Source organism: Portunus trituberculatus, chromosome 4 (assembly GCF_017591435.1).
Source record: "Portunus trituberculatus isolate SZX2019 chromosome 4, ASM1759143v1, whole genome shotgun sequence".
NCBI lineage: Eukaryota > Metazoa > Arthropoda > Malacostraca > Decapoda > Portunidae > Portunus > Portunus trituberculatus.
The window spans coordinates 3,829,311-3,835,070 of record NC_059258.1 but is presented as its reverse complement, the minus strand read 5'-3'; the positions used below and the strand labels follow the sequence as shown (position 1 = coordinate 3,835,070).

At 40.6% G+C, this 5,760-nt stretch overlaps 1 long non-coding RNA gene across 1 annotated transcript in view; it reads right to left on the bottom strand.

Annotated features, from left to right (window-relative positions):
- LOC123511657 overlaps nt 1–3,587 on the bottom strand; it is a 15,444-nt gene extending 11,857 nt beyond the window's left edge. The window contains exon 1 of the long non-coding RNA XR_006676894.1: nt 3,485–3,587. This is a non-coding gene — a long non-coding RNA (uncharacterized LOC123511657). The remainder of the gene's footprint in view (nt 1–3,484) is intronic.
- Between the last annotated feature and the right edge of the window lie 2,173 nt (nt 3,588–5,760).

Here is a 5,760-nt window from a genome sequence, read left to right as displayed (position 1 = left end):
GCGTTCCTCTCACGCTCTCACCTGACTCACGCAAGCAGGTGTGACTCACGTGTGTCAAAGGCTTGCGGCGAACTCACTCACTCACTCACGATAGAAACTTGGATTGACTCACTGTAGTTAATGTGTCAGGTATATAATTATTATTGTTGTTGTTGTTGTTGTTACTGCTATTGCTATTACTACTACTGCTGCTATACTATATCTACTACTACTACTACTACTACTACTACTGTAACGAATTATATTACTATCATTACCATTATTGTTACTATTATCATTATCATCGTCATCATTATTATTTAACGTAAACAAAACCAGTAACAATTTCTCCCTTTGGCTTCAAAAATAGTTAATGATGGTGCTGAATGGTTAAACTATCACTATAACCATGAAAACACCATTCAAAACACCAGTAACACACTCAACACCATTAACAAGGCGGAGAATGCTTGCTAAACTATCAATCTACTTACAACAACTCTTTAGAACACCACTAACTCCCACTACAACCTCTTAACCCCTTCAGTACTGGGACATATTTTTACCTTGAGATTTGTGTACCATTAGACCATTTTATTGACATCAGCAAGGGTCTATGAATGTCAGACGATTAATGGCCACAGTCTTCACTATTTTAACGCCTTCAGTACTGGGACACATTTTTACCTTAAGATTTGTGTACCATTATTCCATTTTATTAACATTATTATTGATTGAATTCTGTTAGACTACCACTTGAACCGTGAAAACACCATTAACTTCCATTACAGCCTGTTCAGCTATTTACAACCCTGAAAACACCCTTGAAAACACCATTAACTTCCATTACAGCCTGTTCAGCTATTTACAACCCTGAAAACACCCTTGAAAACACCATTAACTTCCATTACAGCCTGTTTAGCTATTTACAACCCTGAAAACACCCTTGAAAACACCATTAACTTCCATTACAGCCTGTTCAGCTATTTACAACCCTGAAAACACCCTTGAAAACACCATTAACATCCATTACAGCCTGTTCAGCTATTTACAACCCTGAAAACACCCTTGAAAACACCATTAACTTCCATTACAGCCTGTTCAGCTATTTACAACCCTGGAAACACCCTTGAAAACACCATTAACTTCCATTACAGCCTGTTCAGCTATTTACAACCCTGAAAACACCCTTGAAAACACCATTAACTTCCATTACAGCCTGTTCAGCTATTTACAACCCTGGAAACACCCTTGAAAACACCATTAACTTCCATTACAGCCTGTTCAGCTATTTACAACCCTGGAAACACCTTGAAAACACCATTAACTTCCATTACAGCCTGTTCAGCTATTTACAACCCTGGAAACACCCTTGAAAACACCATTAACTTCCATTACAGCCTGTTCAGCTATTTACAACCCTGGAAACACCCTTGAAAACACCATTAACTTCCATTACAGCCTGTTCAGCTATTTACAACCCTGGAAACACCCTTGAAAACACCATTAACTTCCATTACAGCCTGTTTAGCTATTTACAACCCTGGAAACACCCTTGAAAACACCATTAACTTCCATTACAGCCTGTTCAGCTATTTACAACCCTGGAAACACCCTTGAAAACACCATTAACTTCCATTACAGCCTGTTCAGCTATTTACAACCCTGGAAACACCCTTGAAAACACCATTAACTTCCATTACAGCCTGTTTAGCTATTTACAACCCTGGAAACACCCTTGAAAACACCATTAACTTTAATTAGAGATAAATTCCTTGCTAAAGTATCACTTCAGTTGTCACTTATTACTACTGCTAGTACTATTACTACTATTACTTATACTACTTCTACTACTACTGCTACTACTACTACTACTACTACTACCACCACTACTACTACCACTACCACTACCACTATTACATCGCTATTACACCATTCCTAACTTCTATAATTCTAATGCGTAATATTAGAGTGTAACCTTTATCACCATCACCACCACCACCAGGGTCACACACCACCACCACCACCACCACTATCGTCACAATCACTCATAATCACCTGACCTTCTGTAGTCAATGGAACCTTTTTTTTTTCGTTTTTATCATTATTATTATTACTTATTTATCGTTAGTGAAGTTAACCCCTTCAGTACCGGGACGTGTTTCCATATTCATTCTGGTGACTATTTGGTGATTCTATACAGCTTCAGAAACTTGCGTGGGGGTTAAAATAGTGAAGACTGTGGCCATTAATCTTCTGACCTCCATAGAGCCTTCCTAATGTCAATAAAATGGTCTAATGGTACACAAAACTCAAGGTACAAATGCGTCCCAGTACTGAAGAGGTTAAAATAGTGACCTCCATAGAGCCTTCCTAATGTCAATAAAATGGTCTAATCGTACACAAAACTCGCATTTCCATATTCATTCTGGTGACTATTTGGTGATTCTATACAGCTACAGAAACTTAACTTAGGGATTGAAATAGTGAAGACTGTGGCCATTGATCGTCTGACCTCCATAGACTCCTCCTAATGTCAATAAAATGGTCTAATCGTACACAACACTCAAGGTAAAAATGCGTCTCAGTACTGAAAGGGTTAAGAGTATGTAAATTAAAGCTTCATTTGCATTCTCTTTATTTTCCCAGAGTGAGATTTTTTTTTTCCTGTTTTCTCTCCTACACGCAATACTTGAACCCGAACACTGGCAGAGATATCAGACCCCGGTGCAACACAAGAACACACGCAGAGAACTCAAGATAAACACTCCTCACAACGATTTTCCTGTTTTCTGAGACAATAGCAAAAAAAAAAAAAAAATAAATAAAATAAATAAATAAAATAAAATAAAAATAAACAAAAATAGATAATAAAAAAAATATAAATGAAAAATAAATAAGTAAAAAAGTAATGAATAAGATAAAATAAATGCAAGTTAATAAACAAACACAACGTTATTACAAGGTATTAAACACACTCACATCACACACACACAACTCGAGGTCTGGAAAATGGCGGGAAAACACTGGGACACTTGGAACACACCTCCTCATACCGTCTTTCCCGTTTCCTCTCTTGTTCACCAGAATTCTGAGATAACAGCAAAACACCAAATACAACCCTGGTACAACACACACACACACACACACACACACACACACACACACACACACCTAAAGCTGGAAAAGGCTGGGAAAAGACTGGAAAACCTCACACGTAATACTTTTCCTGTTTCCTCTCTCTTACTGACCAAGATTCTAACAACTAACAACAACGAACTAAATAAAGCGCTAGTACCACACACACACACACACACACACACACACACACACACACACAACCACTCTCAAGGCTGGAAAAGGCTGGAAAAACACTGGAAAACTTGGAACACGTAATATATTCCCGTTTTCTCTCTTACTAACAACAAATCTAACACCTAAGAAAGACAAAACACCAAATATAACATTACTACAACACACAAACACACACACACCCCACACTCACCACTCCCAAGGCTGGAAAAGGCCGGAAAGACACTGGAAAACCTGGAAATGTACCTCTTGTCACGGGAAGGTGTTGGTGAGTGGGAGGAAAGAAGCGCTGTGTGTGTCTGGAGCATCTGAGCGAAACGGTACCGAAGCCTCGAGACAGATATGAACCACTGAGCTGTTTTTAGTCTTTTTACTCGTGAATCTTTAAGGGAAATGAAAAGGGAAGGTTAATTGAGTTGTTTTTTTAAGGTAATGGAGCAAGGACACAGACGTAAACACCTCCAAACATCTTCACTTCACTGCATTCTAAAGGTTCTAGTTGAAGATGTGCAGGTTTGAAAGGTTCCCATGGTTCTAGTGATGGATTAACAAGATTTCTACGTTACTAGCAGGTGAAATAGGTTAATCTGGCTAGTTATATCTGTGGCCTTTGAAAATAGTCCTGGTGAAGGGAAGCGGGTTTTCAAGGGTGTTTTTATAGTTTTGGTGACAGATTAGCAAGATTCCTACATTATTAACAGGAGAAACACTCATAACTACTTAAATAATTATCTTTATAGCCACCACCACCACTACTACTACTACTACTACTACTACTACTACTATTATCAGCTCTTGGTCGGCTCTCGTTTCACAATCAGGGTACTTTTCGGGACACACACACACACACACACACACACACACACACAGAAGTAGGATATTGTAGCTTCAAGGGTGAAAGTGAAGGTGACAGTAGTAGTAGTAGTAGTAGTATTAGTAGTAGTAGTAGTAGTAGTAGTGGTGGTGGTGGTGGTGGTGTGGTGGTGGTGGTGGTGGTGGTGGTGGTGGTGGTGGTGGTGGTGGTGGTGGTGGTGGTGGTGGTGGTGGTGGTGGTGGTGGTGGTGGTGGTGGTGGTGGTGGTGGTGGTGGTGGTGGTGGTGGTGGTGGTGGTGGTAGTGGTGGTGGTGGTAGTGGTGGTGGTGGTGGTGGTGGTGGTGGTGGTGGTGGTGTGGTGGTGGGTGGTGGTAGTAGTAGTAGTAGTAGGTGGTAGTAGTGGTGGTAGTAATGGTAGTAGTAGTAGTGGTGGTAGTAGTAGTAGTAGTAGTAATAGTAGTAGTAGTAGTAGTAGTAGTGAATGTAATGATCGAGATAATAGTAGTGGTAGTATCAGTGGTGGTGATGGTGGTAGTGGTGATGGTGGTAGTGGCGCGGTGGTGGTGGTGGTGGTGGCGGCGGCAGGTCAGACGGGTTGCCAGTACCGGAAGTGATTGGGTAGTGATGGCTCTCTCTCTCTCTCTCTCTCTCTCTCTCTCTCTCTCTCTCGACGAATGATACCCGAACGCTCTTATCAGCAAACCTAACGACACACACACACACACACACACACACACACACACACACACACACACACACACTAAGAAATTTCACTAAGTCCTTTTTATTCACACTTCCTTAGCATTCAGTTCTTCATTACCACTTCTAGTCTTTCGTTATTCATTGTCTAACTTCACGCGGCTTGTTCAGTGTTATTCATCAGGTAGGGACGTTAGGGAAGTCTGTTCCTCACTCACCTTCCTAACTGTCATGAAAAGAGCTCATAACTTTCTTTTTCTTGTTACTAATATTCTTGATCTTTTCTTAATTGATAATATTCTTAATCTTTTCTTAACCTTTGATGTTTTTATTTTTTTTCATTGTAGTGGTGTGTGTGTGTGTGTGTGTGTGTGTGTGTGTGTGTGTGTGTGTGTGTGTGTGTGGTTAGTGTTAGTTATGTGCGTTTTCTAAGTATAATAGTAGTAGTAGTAGTAGTAGTAGTAGTAGTAGTAATAGCAGTAGGTGGTTGTGGTGGTGGTGGTGGTGGTGGTGGTGTATGTGCGTGCGTGTGTGCGTAAGTCAGAAAAACGGAAATGTGTCGTCCATTCAAACTTTTTATCTTATGAATGAATGGGTGGCGTGTGTGTGTGTGTGTGTGTGTGTGTGTGTGTGTGTGTGTGTGTGTGTGTGTGTGTGTGTGTGTGTGTGTGTGTGTGTTTGTCAGTCGTGCGTGGGTGCCGGTGTGGTCGAGTCAGAGTAACGTTGTGGTGGTCGCTGTTCCTGTGAGTGAGTGAGTGAGTGAGTAAGTGAGTCAGTGTTTTGTAATATATGGTTGAGTTAAAAGACCAGGAAATACACACATACACACACACACACACACACACACACACACACACACACACACACACACACACACACACACGTGGCAGTTTATACAATGTGTGTGTGTGTGTGTGTGTGTGTGTGTGTGTGTGTGTGTGTGTGTGTTAATATACA